We start from the raw sequence: 16,442 nt of genomic DNA on the forward strand, positions 1-16,442 counted from the left end.
CCTTGCACAGTACTTGTACTGCATGGTGTGTGTGTGTGTGTGTGTGTGTGTGTGAGAGAGAGAGAGAGAGGTGGGGAGGAGGGGTTCCAAGCATCGTTTGGTCATTATTCTGAGGACTCTGAGTGTCCCAATCCCCCAGGACTCTCAGTCTTGTCTCCTTCATCCAGGGTTCTGTTGGGTTCCCCCAGAGTTCTCTCCCCCTGGAAAGTTCTTTAGGACAATGAGCTTGAGACAATTGGTCTCACTCTGCTTCCTGTCTCTTAAAATTCAGCATCTTTTAATTTCTGTTCACTGAAGGATCTGAAGTATAATGTTAGTCCTGCCTGTCCTGTGAGTCTACTGTAAGTCCTGAAGGTCTTCTAGCCACTCAGCTACTTAGATTTTTAGATCTCACAATTGGCTTTGGTGATAACTTTGTTCCGACGTGTGGGGCTTACTGCTCTGTATACTTCATTTTTCCCTACATAGGGTTAGTTGTTAGCTTTCAGATAACTCTCATGGTATTTTTAAAAAGTATATTTTGATCCACCTTTCTAAGTGTTCCCCACAAATGAACAGATTTGAAATAACCTAATGATCACAGCTGGAAACAGAACCCCCTTCACTTTCAATTTATAAATATTTAAATGGAACTACATGTTCACATCTTACAGTTATGTGAATCTTACTTTTAAAAGATATGTTTTATTTTGTTTTGAAAGAGTTGAGAGGGAGAGGGAGGAGAGAAAGAGAGGGCTTCCACCAACTGGTTCACTCCCCAGATGGCTGCAACTGCCGGCACTGGGTCAGGTCAAAGTCAAAATTTCATTCAGGTCTTTCATATAGGTAGCAGGGGCCCAGGCACTGAAGCCATTTTCCATTGCTTTTCTGATGCCATCAGCAGGGAGCAGTATCGGGAGTGGAGCAGCCAGTATGGACATAAGCGCTAGTGTCACAGGCACTGGTGTTACGAACTATGCCACAATGCCAGCCCTAAAGCTTATTTCTTGGAAGCTTATTTAAAAGGAGTCATTCTGATTGTACTTCACATGTGTCTGCCTTTTTCTGTCAATAGTATGTTTATGAAAACATTCATATTCATGTTTTATTTAGATGCAATTTGTTCTAAGGATGCTATTGTTACAGTATTTTCTGCTAATATATAATTATATTTCTTTATTATTCTTTTGTTGATAGGCATAGAAGTGACTTATAATTTGGGGGGTTAATACAGCTAGTTACACTATGAAAAGTGCTGTGTAACACCTCACTAAAGAACATACACAGATGACAATTGAGCGTAAAATAGCTGCTTATCATCAGGGAATGAGCCATCACTACACATTTATCCCAATACCTAAAATCTAAAACACAAACGCTACCAAATATTGATCAACATATTGGATCAACAGGATCTCTTTTTCACTGCTGGTGTGAATGCAACACGACAAAGCCACTTTGGAAGATGAACTGGTAGTCTCTTACAAAGATAAACGTAATGTGGGCATATACCCCTTGATATTTACCCAATCGAGCTGACATTTTGTGTCTGTATGAAAGTCAGCACGCATGTGTTTATAGCAACTTTTATGACCACCCCAAACCAGAATCAACCAAAATATCATTTCATTAGTGAATGGATAAATGATATTATGTCAATACAATGAAACGCTATTCAACAAGAAAGGAACATGAACTCTCAAACGGAGGTAATTATGAAGGAAACTTAAATATTGTGGTAAGGATAGCACCTTCTATGTTCTTCCTCCCAGTAACCCACAATCCCCATTTTATCCTTAAAAGCTTCAGACACATTTCAACAGCAAAAATATCCTCTGAAGAACTCAAAACTGTCAAGTCCCAAATTGGGAAAGTCTGAGAAACTTCTACAAGGAAGAAGGTCTCAGAGAGACATGGTGACTAAACGGAATGCAGCTTTATGGATGGGGTCCTGGAAGAGAAAAGGAATAGCAGGCAAAAAAAAAAAATAAATAAACAAGCAAGCAAACAAACAAAAAAAAAAGCAAAGAAAGTGAACAAACCTATGGACTCTGGTCAGTATGAAGATCGATTAATGAACTTATTCTCCCTCTCTGTCTCTATTGTTCTATCTCTGACTCTCAAATAAGAAATAATTAAGGACAAATGGATAGAAGAGAATATGCCATTTTATTGCTATCATTGTTATCTATCCATATAAAAGAATAATCACAGTGATTACTCTTTGGAGGGTCGGGAATTGGAAGATTGAAAAGAGAGTTTTTCACTGTAGGAGGGAATTCTGGAAGCTCATATAAAATTGAATTAATAATATTTATTGGAGTGCAAACTTTTTTCGAAATTGACATGTAGTTTTTCTTAATGTGTATTTTCCGTGAACTTTTAAAACAGCTTTTATAGATCTTGTGTGTTTTGAAGTTTGAACTAAGTGAATGCAATTATTATTTCAAAAAGTGAAGAAAAAATTCAGTCTTACTGTTGATCCTCAGGTACCATGAACAAATAAATATTGTCATTTGTGTTTTTAAAACCGTCATATACTGGGGCCAGCTCAGTAGCTCACCACATGAATCCTCTGCCTTTTAAGTGCCAGTATCCCATAAGGGCACAGGTTCATGTTCCAACTGCTCTACTTGTTTTTAATTAATTAATTGATTAATTTTATGATACAGTTCCATAGGCTCTGAGATTTCCCCTTCCCATCTCATATCCCCTTTCCTCTAATTTCCCCTATATAATTACAATAGTATAGTCCCTTAAAACAGTCATAAGTCCATCATTTTGCTATTAAGCGTATCCTGACATGTATATATGGATAATGGCAGAGTCCAGCATCCTGTTGTCAAGATATATTTAATAGTTTCCTTGAGAATTCATCTTTGATTTGGAAGTAGAGATGCATACTGCTTTGTGTCTTCACATCTCCATATGTTCATCTCTATTATATTGTTCCTCTAGATGACTATATGTACGTACATGACTACCTACACGTTTATTAATCTTGCTTTTTACATGAAGGTTGCCTTATATCAGAGAGAACAAATGATATTTGTCCTTTTGGGATTGGTTTATTTTACTGATCATGATGGTCTCTGGTTGGGACCATTTGGTTGCAAATGATAGTATTGCATTCTTTTTAATGGCTGAGTGGTATTTCATGGAGTAGATGTACCACAATTTCTTTATCCACTCCACTCCTCTTTTGATGGGAATCTGGGTTGTTTCCATGTTTTTGCTATTGTAGATTGTGTTGCTGTATATATAGGAGTGCAGGTCATTTTATCATAAACAGATTTCATTTTCTTTGGATATATTCCCCAGAGTAGGATAGCTGGGTCATGCAGCAGGTCAATTTTCACTTCTCCTAGAACTCTCCCAACTGACTTCCATAGTGGTTGTACTGGCCTACACTCCCACCAACAGTGAAGGAGGGTACAATTTTCTCCATATCCATGCCAGTAGGTATTTTATTTGAATTCTGAATGCAGGCCCATCTCACTGGAGTTAGGTGGAACCTCAATGCAGTTTTCATTTCTATTTCTCTGATAGCTAGGGAGCCTGAGCATGTTTTCATGCATCTATTAGTCACTTGATTTATTCTTTTGAAAATTTCCATCACACATTTCTTGACAGGGTTGTTTGTTGTATGTTGAGTTTCTGAAGCTCTTTGTAAATCCTGGGTATTTTCTCCCATTCTTTTGTTTGCTTCTTCACTTTGTTGATCATTTCCTTTGCTGTACAGAAGCTTGTTAGGTTGATGTAGTTCCATTTTGGCACTGATTCCCTGTGCTTTTGGTGTCCTTTTAAAAAATACTTATTTTTATTAGAAAGTCAGATACACAGAAAGGAAGATCTTCTGTCTACTAATTCACTCCCCAGGTGGCCACAATGACTGGAGCTGAGTCAACCTGAAGCCAGGAACCAAGATGTTGTTGTTTATTCTGAAAATAAACTAGGATTATTTTCAGTTCTCTTGTCAAAGCTTAGTTGGTCGTATGTATGTGGGCTTCCTTCTGTTCTTATTCTGTTCCATTGATCTTCTTTGTTTTTATACCAATACCAGACTGCTTTGATGACCACTGCCATATAGTATGTTCCTCCAGATTGGTTTTTATTCTTCAGCATAACTTTGGCTATTCATGGTCTCTTGTGTTTCCAGATGAACTTTTGTATCAACTGTCCTATTTCTGAGAATAAAGTTGTTGGGATTCTGATTGGGATTGCATTAAACCTGCTTATTACTTTTGGCAATACAGACATTTTGATGATGTTGAATCTGCCTATCCAGGAACATAGTAGGTTTCTCCATCTTTTAATGTCTTCTTCTGTTTCTTTTTTGGTGTTGTATGATTTTCACCATAGAAGTCTTCCACATCTTTGATTAGGCTAATTCCAAGGTACTTAAATTCTTTTCTGCTATTTTAAAGAGAACTGTACTTATAAGTTCTTTCTCAGCAATACAGGTTTTTGTGTATGCTAGTACCATCGATTTATGCACATCAATTTATGTACAAAAACATTCTGCCACCTGTCAGATTCTTGTGAGCTCTAATACTGTCTTCCTTGAGTCTTTTGGTTCAAGTCATTTGCAAACAAGGATAATTTTATTTCCTCATTTTCGATTTGAATTGCTTTAATTTCTTTCTCTGGACTAATAGCTATAGCTAGGACTACCAACACTATATTTAATAGTAGTGGTGAAAGTGGGAAGATCTTAGTGGAAAAGCTTCCAGTCTTTCCCCATTCAGTATGATGCTGACATTGGGTTTTTCATTTATTGCTTTGATTGCTTTGTAGAATGTTCCTTCTATGCCTATCTTTTAAAAAAGATTTATTTTATTTTTATTGCAATGTCTGATGTACAGAGGAGGAAAGACAGAGAGGAAGATCTGTCCAATGATTCATTCCCCAGGTGACCACAATGACCGGTGCTGCAATGATCCAAAGCCAGGAGCCAGGAACTTCTTCCAGGTCTCCAGTGCAGTTATAGGGTCCCAAGGCTTTGGGCCATCCTTAACTGCTTTCCCACGCCACAAGCAGGGAGCTGCCTGTGAAGTGGGGCCGCTGGGATTAGAATTGGTGTCCATATGGTATCCTAGGGTGTTCAAGGTAAGGACTTTAGCAGCTAGGTCACCGCACTGCGCCCTTTATGCCTATCTTGTTTAGTGTTTGTAGTAGTTCCTGATTAATTTATGTATGTCTGATGTATACGATCCTATAAATCATTTTCCCCTCCCTTTTCTGATTTTTTGGGATAGTGGGGAATCTATTTTGTTGATTTCTCAAAAAACCATCTTTTTGATTCATTTATCTTATGAATTGTTCCTTTGGTCTCTATTTGATATATTTCCTCCACTATTTTGCTTATTTCCTTTTTCCTGCTAATTTTTGGATTGCTTTTCCTCTGTTTTCTAGATCCTTCAAATGTATGGTGCTTTTCTAATTTCTTGACATAAGCATTGATTGAGATGAACTTTCCTCTTATCACTGCATTGATCATGTCCAATAAGTTTTGATACGTTGTATTAATGCCTTCATTCATTTCAGGCAAATTTTTATTCCCCTTTGATTTATTCTATAACCCATTGTTCATTTATCAGCATATTGCTCATCCTTCAAATGTCTGCATATCTTCTTTGACTTGTTCTTCAGCTTCACTCCATGATGGTCTGAGAAGATGCATAGTAGAATTTCTGTTTTTTAAAAACTGGCTGATGCCTGTTCTTTGGCCTATAATTTGATCAATCCTGGAGAAAGCTCTATATACTGATGAAATAGAAGTGTATTCTCTGTAGAATGAAAGGTTCTGTAGATATCAATTAAGTCCTTTTCCTCTAGTGTTTGGGTGAGCTCTGTTGTTTTCTTGCTGAGTTTCTGTCTCACTGAGCTGTCCATTGATGTTAATGGAGTATTAATGTCCCCCCACTATTACTGTATTAGAGTCCATTTCTCCCTTTAAATCCATTAATATTTGTTTCAGTAGCTAGGGTACCCTGGCATTTGGTGTGTATACATTTAGCATGATCTCTTCTTGCTGAATGGAATCTTTGATTATTATGTGGTGTGTCATTTTTCATCTCTTTTAGTGTTTTTCATGTCAAAGTCTATATTATCTGATGTAAGAATGGCTACATTGCCTCATTTTTTCTTTCAATTATCCTGGAATATCTTTTTCCATCCTTTCACTTTCAGTTTTTACAAGTATTTGTTGATAAGATGTGTCCTGTAGGCAACAGCTAGATGGGTTTTGTTTTTTGATCCAGTCCTCTGGTTCATGACATTTGATTGATGAATTTAAGCTATTTACATTCAGAGTTAATATGGATAGGTGGTACTTTGATCCTGCCATTTTAGCAATGGGTTATTCATTGATTTAATTTTCTTTTGTCATTTTATTGGAATGTTCTCCCACTCTCACATTTGTCTTTGCTTTGGTAGGTGTTGTTCCTTTTCTCTGTCAAGGGAATGTGTTCAGTATCATTTGTAGGGCAGGTTTGGAAGAGGTAACTTCTTTGAGCTTTTTTTTACCATAAAAGAATTTTATTTTATTTTCAAAAACAAAGGAAAGGGCCCGGCGCGGTGGCGCAAGTGGTTAAGGTCCTCGCCTTGCACGCCCGGGATCCCATATGGACGCCGGTTCTAATCCCAGCAGCCCTGCTTCCCTTCCAGCTCCCTGCCTGTGGCCCGGGAAAGCAGCGGAGGACGGCCCAAAACTTTGGGACCCTGCACCCACGTGGGAGACCTGGAAGAGGCTCCTGGCTTCGGATCGGCATAGCATCGACCGTTGCGGCTCACTTGGGGAGTGAATCATCGGACGGAAGATCTTCCTCTCTGTCTCTCCTCTCTGTATATCCGCCTTTCCAATAAAAACATAATAAAAATAAATTTTTTAAAAAAAAACAAAGGAAAGCATTGCTGTGTACATTATTCTGGGATGACAATTTTTTCCTTTTAGAATTTGGCATAGGTCGCAACATTTTCCTCTGATCTGTGGCGTTTCCTCTGAGAGGTCAGCTGTGAGTCTGACTGCCATTCCTTGATACGTCACTTGATTTTTATTCATGTACACATTTAAGGATCTTCTCCTTATGTTCAACTGAAGAGAATCTGATTATCATATGTCATGCTGAAGATTGCTTTTGGTGAATCCTATAGGGAATTCTGTGACCTTTCTAAAGTTTGTTTCTCAATTCTTTCTCCATATTAGGGAAGTTTTCATTTATTATTTCATTGAATACATCTTTAAATCCAGCATCTCATTCTGTGCCTTCTGGAACTTTCATATTTGGCTTTTTTATTGCGTCTTTTAACTCTTGAATATTTTTCTTTGCTTGACTCAGTTCCAGAAGAGGAACTGTTTCCCCATTGTTTCAAGAAATATGTTTCAATTCTGAGGTTCTTACTTCTGCCTTGTTCATTAAGGTTGTCCACTGAATTTTTAATTTGCTCCCTTGTATTCTTAATTTCTAACATATCAGCTTTCATTTAATTCCTTGTTGTTATTTTTTGTGTGACATGTAACTTCAATTCTTGAATGTGCTTCTCATTGTTAATAAGAAGTTTTATAACAAGTTCTCTGAGTTCTATATCCCCCATCTTCCTCAGTTCTGATTTTGCTTGTGCTTGGGTTAAGTGAATTAGCAGGATGCGCAGTTCTATGCCTGGGTTCATTTCCCAAGCTCCTGGTGAACCCCTCTTCCTGCCTGTCTACTGGTGTAGCTCCTATCATTGATTGCTGCTGAGTTATCTGGTCACTACAACATCACTTCGCTGTCTCCACTGCTTCCCCATGCCCATGGGATTCCAGCTGTCCCTCTGCTGTCAGCCTATCCTCTCCTATTCTCCAGGAGCGTGCCCTCTCCATCTCACCATAGCTAATAATTCTCTATCTGTTTAATCCTATCCTCATCCCATTCTGCCATTTTTGCCTCCAGCTGCTCTACTTCTGATCTAGCTCTCTGCCTTTTAGGCTGGGAGAGTAAAAGAGGATGGTTCAGGTCCTTGGGACCCTGCACCTGTGTGATAGACCTGGAGGAAGGGCCTGGCACTGGATCAGCTTAGCTCTGGCCATTGTGGCCATTTAGAGAGTGAGCCAATGCATGGAAGAGACTCCTCTCTGTGTGTCTCTGCTTCTCTCTGTGCATTTGTCTTTCCAGTAATATTAAATAAATCTTAAAAAAAAAAAAGAGAGTTCCCTTTTCCCCGCATCCTCGCCAGCAAGCGTCATTGGTGTTCTTGTTTATGTGGGCCAATCTTACTGGTGTTAGGTGGTACCTCATCGATGTTTTAATTTGGATTTCCCTTATTGCTAGGGAGCTGGAACATTTTTTCATATGTTTGTTTGCCATTTGGACTTGTTCCTTTGTGAAATGTTTGCCCATTTCCCGTGCCCATTTCTTGAGTGGCTTGTTCGTTTTGGTTTTTTGGTTGTTTTGAAGTTCTTTGTATATCCTGGAAATTAGCCCCCTATCGCCTATATCGTGTGCAAAGATCTTCTCCCACTCTGTGGGTTGCTTTTTTACTTTGTTGTTTCCCTTGCTGTACAGAAGCTTCTTAGTTTGATGAGGTCCCATTTGTTTATTCTGTTCTCAACTGCTATTGCTTTTGGTGTCCTTCTTAGAAAGTCGGTACCTACTCCTAGGTCTTGCAGGGTATTTCCTACATTTTCTTGCAAGAGTTTGAAGGTTTCCGGATGTAGGTTTAGGTCTTTTATCCATGTAGATTGGATCTTAGTGTATGGTGATAGATGTGGGTCTATCTTTTTGTTTCTACAGGCTATCAGCCAGCAGCACAATCAGTAATTGCGAAAACATGGAAGCAACCGAAATGCCCATCAGCAGAAGATTGGATAAGAAAGCTTTGGTTCATCTACTCCATGGAATACTACTCAGCTATTAAAAAAAACAAAATGCAGTTCTTTGTGGCTAAATGGGCACAACTGGAAACTATAATGCTAAGGGAAATGAGCGAATCCCAAAAGATTAGATACCACATGTTTGCCTTGATTTAACCTGTAATTTTTTGTTTGGTGGTTTGTTATTTTTTGAACCTGTCATTGATACTGTCTCAACCCAGATGTTTCGAAGAATGGAACTTGCATTATTTTTAACATATTGTTTACCCAATACTATGTCAATTAATTCCATAATGTTGTATAATGATACTGAGGCCTTGTTGGGGCTTTTAACTGACTGGATCTTTACTCTGTTAGACCTATCTTCAGACCATAGAAGGTCTCCCCAAGAGGCCACTGAACTTATCTGGACAATAAGACGCTGAACTTTATGCTAGGCATGTGTTTTCAAGCAATGAATCTCAACTGAACTTGAACTATGGTTATGCAACAAGGTGGAGGAATCCACCATGGGGGGAGGGGTATGGGAGGGGTGGGGGGGATCCCCAGCGCCTATAAAACTGTACTACATAATATAATGTAAGCAACAATTAAAAAAAAAAAGAGAGAGAAGTGTCTTGTGCTTACTGAGTTGTAGAGATGAGATTGCAGCTCTGGACTTCTTGTTTTCTGGGACAGCATTTAAAAATTTTTTTTGTAAACCATTTACTTCCAATTTTACCCAAATCTGAAATTCCTGGGTGTGATTTCATCGTCACACTACTGCTGTGGAGCCAAAGGTCTTTCCTCAGAGAAAGTCAAGGCAATATCCAGTGTATAAACAAAGAGCAATTTCCTTGAATTTGTGCTATCTGTGGAAGGCTGTGCTAAACCATGAAGTCTCAGCAGAACATGAAAGATGGAGCCATTTTCTTGCAGCAGTTCTAAAAATACCATTCTCTTAAAAGGTTACCTTTCTCTTCCAGATGTGGCTTTAAAAAGACACTACTTTAGGCCCTGGTAGTGTAGTCCAGTGAGTTTAAGCTGCTGCCTGCCTCCAACACTAGCATTCCATATCAGAACACCAGTTCAAATCCCTGCTGCTCCATTTCCAGTCTAGCTTCCTGCTAATGCATCCAGGAAGGCAATGAGTGATGGCCCCAAGTCACCCATATGGGAAACCTGGATGGAGCTCTTGGCTTCTGGCTTTGACCTAGTCCAGCTCTAGCTATTGGAGACAATTGAAGAGTGGACCAACAGACAGAATTTTTCTCTCTCCTCTCTCTCTCTCTCTCTCTCTCTCTCTCTCTCTCTCTCTCTCTCTCTCTCGTCACTTGGCCTTTCAGTCAAATAAATCTTGAGGAACTGGGGAGAAATTTCTAGATAGATTTTCACTCTGGGGTTTGATCCCACCAACCTTTCTGTGGGAGGCACCCCTGAGCAGTTGTTCATGTTTTGTCTTCTATTTACAGAAACTAGGTCTCTTCAGTGGCAGATACAAGAGGGGAGGAGGAAGAATGAAGGAGGGAAAGGGGGAGCTTCTCCATTCAGCATGGTAACTGCTGTCATCTGTTGAGCTGAAATCAACATCAGGCCCCACTTTGAGACTCACTGATTTGTAAAATGGGAATAGCTTCTTAGGATTCCCAAGAAGACGAAAACAAAAATACGTATATGGCACAATTCTGGGAGGAAAAGGTCAGGAGTAAGTAGACCCTGTTTTAGGTTTCAGTGATCGAACAGGTCTGGAGTTTGATTCAACTTTGTTCCCTTGTCTGGGAAGTGGGGTCAGTGTTGTGACCTGGGAAGGTGGATACCCTCTCTCAGGGGACAAGAGCTAAGCTTCCCTCTCATCAGCTCTGCTGACAGATGCCTTCTCATCATGGTGGATGTGTTAAGGTGTTGTGACTTCTGTTCCAAGGCGATAGGAGTGCATGGAGTTGGGCTGGTGTGGCAGCAGGGCATGCTCTGAAGCCTGGAGACAGATCCCTGAGGAATATCCATGGATGATGACCTTGAAGAAAGTTACAAGAACGTTGGTGGCTAGAGATGAGTGGAAAAGATTCTGGGAGGCTTTGCAACCCACAAGCATTACATCAACGGCTTGTAACCCAAGAGGCACTTGGCATGGAATCCTCGGATCTACCCAGCAGGTAAGAGCTGGTCCAAGGTTGCACGGCTGGGAGGCATGTGAGCCCAACCAGCTCAACCCCATGCTGAAGGCCATGTGCATGGTGCCACCAGCATCTTGGTGACCTTGAAAGGCTTCAATTTTCTTGGACACTAGAGCCCCTCCAGATATTCAGGCAAGGAAAAATCCCGTGGTTTAAAGAGCCAGAGTTGGAGTGAGGAAAGGGAGTGTGAACACTGTAAATATGGTGTTAGTCCTGAAGATCAGGGTGAGGGAAGGTGACCGAGAGGGTTGGCAGGAAGGCTTTTTTTTAGGAAGCAAAAATTTTGCAGGTGCTAAAGTTCAGGGGTCAGGAACTGGGGGCAGAAGCCAAACTGAGAAACAGCCTAGAGGTTGGAAAGGAAGGTTGATTGGGGGAGAGATGAAGGAGACTTGCTTCCTCCAACTCCTCCTGGAGTGGGAAAGGAAGACTTTTGTAAGGGCTGTGTCTGGGCACTGGCTGGCCTTGGCACTCCTCCACACCTTATGTCACTCATCTATTTCCCTGGGACACAGATGACCTCATTGTACCTACCTAGAAATTCACAATCAGCCAAGGGCCAGTGCCCTATCGGATTCTATGGCCAGAAAGTGCCTAAACAGGAATCACACCAACATCTGAAGACCCCAAATCCTGCATGCTTTGTTCCTGTGCCACATGCTGCCCCCAACTACTGCTGAGAAGGAAGAAGGATGCCAGGGCAGGGATTCCTGCTTCCAGGAAATAGAACCAGGAACACTGAGGTGCAGCAGGAAGAGGAGTACTCAAGTCATCTCACTGAGGCCCTTAATTTCCAGTGGATGGGGAACAACAGTGATGATTTTCAAAGGAACAGTACTTTACGGGAGTGGGGGGAGGGTCCTCATCTGTGTTCTCTATAACCTCTGCTCTGATTGTGAGTCCCTTGTGTCCCTAGGGTGGCTACATTCACAGAAGAAACCACTGGGGGCTACCCAGACCCCCACCCACATCGGGCAGCACCTCAATGAGAGAACTGTAACTCTCATTCGAAACTCTCCAGGCTTGGAAGTTTCAGCTGTTACCACCAGCTCCTAATCTATCATCCCAGTATAACCAAATAACATCAGATTAAGCTGCTACTGAGGATACCCATCTCCCATGTCAGAGTACCTGGTTGGAGTCCAGGCTCCTCCACTGCTTCCCATCTAACTTTCTGCTAATACACTTGGGAGGTAGCAGAGGATGGTCCAAGTACTGGAGTCTCTCACACTCACATAGAAAACATGGATGGGCCCTTGCTGTCATGGGCATTTGAGGAATAAACCAGTAAATGAAAGATCTCTCTCTTTCTCTCTCTCATTCTGGAAAGGAATCCTTGAGGTCATGGACTGTATGGGGTAAGTGCACCTGCTTACCCCATGTCCAGCGTGTCCATGTCCAGCATGAATCTGGTTGTTTTGCAGCATCAGCCATGTGGGAGAGGGCCCTACATTTGTACAGATGGGGTTACCTCAGTGGTGAGCACAGGAAGGCAAGGCCAGTAGCCAGCCATGCACTTTTGTCAGAAACAGAAATCCTCTGTACCCTGGTTAGTGAGATGTTTACACACAATGTTTACAAGTGTGTTTTCAAGAATAGGAAAAAAAGGAGTTTTGATGTATTCAAAAGGCCTGCTGTTGGACTTTGTTCCCTAGGGCAGGAAAGTCACTGAAAACACAATCCTGCTCAGCTGGTAGAAAACTTCGAGCTCCTCTTGAGTCCTCACTGTGCAGCTTCTCACCAACTCTCCTGAAGCAGGCAATGGCAGAGACTTTAACAAATGTCAACCTCAATGTGTAAATTCATTCATGGCCATGCTGCTGCTACTGGGTCAAGAGGCTGAGTATCACCATAGAAACTAGCAGGTGCTTAAAAAAAATCAGTGCTGGAGGTGTAGGGATGACATGACAGCACAGTGCCACTCACAAGGCTGACGTCACAATTTGGAGTGCTGGTTTGGGACTAGGCTGCTCCATTTCCAATCCAGCTCCCTGTTAATGTACCTGGGAAGGTAGCAGCAGATGGCTCAACACCAGTAGATGGGCCCTGACACCAGGATGGAATTTCTGGCTGCTGGTTTCAGCCTGGTCCAGACCTGGCTGTTGAGGCTGTTTGGGGAGTGGATCTGTTTCTGTGTGTCTCTCACTCGCTCCCTTGGACATTTTGCCTTTCAAGTAAGTAAATAAATAAATGCTTTTGAGAAAATGGGTGATGACGCAAAAACCCACTGATTAAACCATGGGTTGAGGTGCTCAAGTCTGACGTCAGAGTACCTGAGTTCAGTTCCTGACTCTGGCTGCCAACTCCAGCTCCAGCTTCCTGTTCATGCAGACCCCAAGAGGCAGCAGCGAGGGCTTAAGTAGTTGAGTCCCTGTCAATCATGTTGGTGACACAGCTCCTCAACCTCAGCCCAACCTAGTCCCAGATGTGCTTATTTGGAGAATGAATAACATATGGGAATTTATCTTTTTCTCTCTCCTCCTTCTCTTTCTCACTCTGTCCCATTTCAAATAAATAGGAAGAAAAATACAGATGTAATTACATTTATGCTTAGTTCTTTCCCTGCTATTTGTAGTAGTGTAGTTGCCAAAGCGATTTGAAGAGGACTCAAACTGTTTGAGTGCTTGTTCAATTGTGTCAAATATTTCTCTGGTATCCACTACTGATTGGCACAGCAAGCCAACCCAAAGGAACTCAAATGAATTGCCACACAACTCCAGCTTTAATTCTAAGACACATGGAATCACAGTGGAGTTCAGTGAACTGTCCAGATTTCCTTCTTTACATGTGCTGGGAGAACCACTGTGTGTGGGATTAGCAGGTTGGGGGCTGGCGCCTGGCAGTTGTCTCATCAGTGGAAGTTCTGGGTCTCACGGTGTGCTCGCTGTAACAGGATCAGGCCGGCATGCCACATTCTCTATGTTAATCAAGCAGTGCCTGTGGATGCCAGCTCTCCATAGGACACAGACTTCCTCAGAGCAGACAGTTGTCAGGTCTCCATCCTGCTGCATCTAAAATCAGCGAAAGTAGCATTGGCTGACTTTCCTATATCCTGTACCTAGAGGCTTCTGCTTCTCTCTGTGAAGTCAATCTTAGAGATTCCATGCATTTTTAAAAGATTCATTTATTTGAAAGGCAAGGGGAGAGCCAGAGATAGAGAGAAAGAGAGAGATCTTTCATCCTCTGGTTCACTTCCAAATGGTTATATTAGCCAAGACTGGGCCAGGCCTAAGAGAGGCACCTACAGTTCCACCATGGTCACCCATGTGGGAGGCAGAAACCCATCTTCCACCGCTTTCTCAGGAGTGTTACTAGGGAGCCAAAACTCAATTGGCAGCAGAACAGACAAGACTCAATCCACAACTCTGATATGGGATACCAGTATTGCAGGTAGCTAGCTGCCAAACCCACTATACCATATACCAATCCCATGATATTGTAGAAGGAAATAAAATCATAGACAAGGGATGAAACCCACTGATTTCTGAAGTTCTGTTCAGTTCTCCAACCCTGGAATTATATAAGATCTCAGTGGTTTAGCTAAACAAGAAGAGATGACCCAATGATTAGTATGGCTATGTGTCTGCAGCTTGCCAATGCAGTTTGGGGAACTCTGGAATTACACGAGCCATTTTCTTAGGACATACTATGTGTATTCCTCTCAACTCAGCCTGGTTTGGCAATGACCCCATTTTGGCAATAACCCCCCAGTTTTAAAAAAAGATGTTTAGCCATTTGAATTTCATCCTTTGAAAAACCTCTGTTCATGGCCTTTGGTTGTTTCTTAACTGGATTGTTTGTTTTGTTGTTGATGAGTTGCTTGAGCTCTGAGAATTTAATCCCCTATTACGTGGTTTCCTTTGCAGTACAAGTACAGAAACTTCTTAGTTTGATGTGATCACATTTGCTTATTCTGGCTTTATTTACTTTTATTTGAAAGTCAGAATTACAGAGAGAGGGAGGAAAAAAGAGACAGAAATCTCCCATCCTCTGGTTGGCTCCCCAGATGGCCACAACAGCTGGAGCTGGGATAATCTAAAGCCAGGAACTCTTCTTTTGAGTCTCCTTTGTGGGTGCTGAAGCTCTAGAACTTGGGCCATTCTTGGCTGCTTTCCAAAGCACATTAGTGGGAAGCTAGAATAGAAGTGGCGCACTCAGGACTCAAATTGGTGCCCATATTGAATGCTGGTGCCACAGGTAGAGGTTTTACTCACTGTGCCATAGTGATGGCCCCAATGACCTTTAAAGTTTTTGTTTGTTTGTTTTAGGTATTTGAAAGTTAGAGCAACAGAGGGGAGGAGAGACAAAGACAGAAAAAAAGATCTCACATTTGTAGTTCAACCCCCACAGGGTCACAGCAACCATGGCTGAGCCAGACCAAAGCCAGGACTCCATCCAGGTGTCCCACATGGATGCAGCATGGGGCCAAGCACTTGAGTCATCTTCTGGTGCCCTCCCAGGAACATCAGCGGAGAGATAAACTAAAAGTGAAATAGCCAGGATTTAAATCAGTGCTCAGAAATGGAATGCTACTGGTGTTACAAGCTGCATCTTATCTTGTTGAGCCACAACTTTAGCCCCTGGCATTGACTCTGGTAAAGTGAGTTGTCAAAAGTGTGTGGGTTGAGTCATGGTACAGCAGAGGACTAAGTCACTGCTCGTGATACTGACATCCCTTATCAGATCAAGTCCCAGCTATTTCATTTTTAATCAAGCTCCATGCTGGATGCATTGCCTGGGAAAGCAGCAGTGATGGCTCAAATACTTGGACCTCTGCCACTTATGTGGAAGACCTGGATGGAGCACCTAATTTCAGTTTGGCTCAGTCTTGGCTGTGATAGCCATTTAGGGAGTAAAACAGCAGGTGGAAGACATCTGTCTCTGTTGCTCAGCCCTTCAAATAAATATACAGTTTTTAAAATTGGAGGTTGTCAATCCAAGTCCCCTGATCCTTGTAGAGAGAGAAAGGACAGCTCTCTCTCTTATTTTGAACCATGTCTCTGTGAATGTGGCCACAAGAAGACTTCAAATAACTCTCCAGGATCTGTGGTTTCTTCACTTTTCAATGAAGAAATTTAAAGATGGACAGGAATTGGCTCAAAGTCACCGAACTACAAAATGACATAAATGAAAATCTAAACATCTGATTTTGATTCAAACTCTTCTCCTGGGTTCTGGACTGTGGTAACCTGAACTATCGCATAATGTAACGAAGCCATCCAGCCCGATTCCCAGGGACCCCTGAAGGGTGGATCTCAGTTCTCTTGCCTTTGTCAAGGCTTTTCTTCACCCCATCAGTGCCTGGCAGTGACCCTCCCTCATTAGATCCAAAGACCAAAGCAAGCAGTGGGTAAATGTCAGACAATGTCAGCAAATGTCAGAGCGCTGGCTGTCTGTCCCCAGTCTACAACTTCCCCACACCTGAATGCTCTCCTGCCACACATGCATATCAGAAACCA

This window comes from Ochotona curzoniae, unplaced genomic scaffold, assembly GCF_017591425.1.
Source record: "Ochotona curzoniae isolate NIBS_2020 unplaced genomic scaffold, NIBS_Ocur_1.0 scaffold_4701, whole genome shotgun sequence".
Taxonomy (NCBI): Eukaryota; Metazoa; Chordata; class Mammalia; order Lagomorpha; family Ochotonidae; genus Ochotona; species Ochotona curzoniae.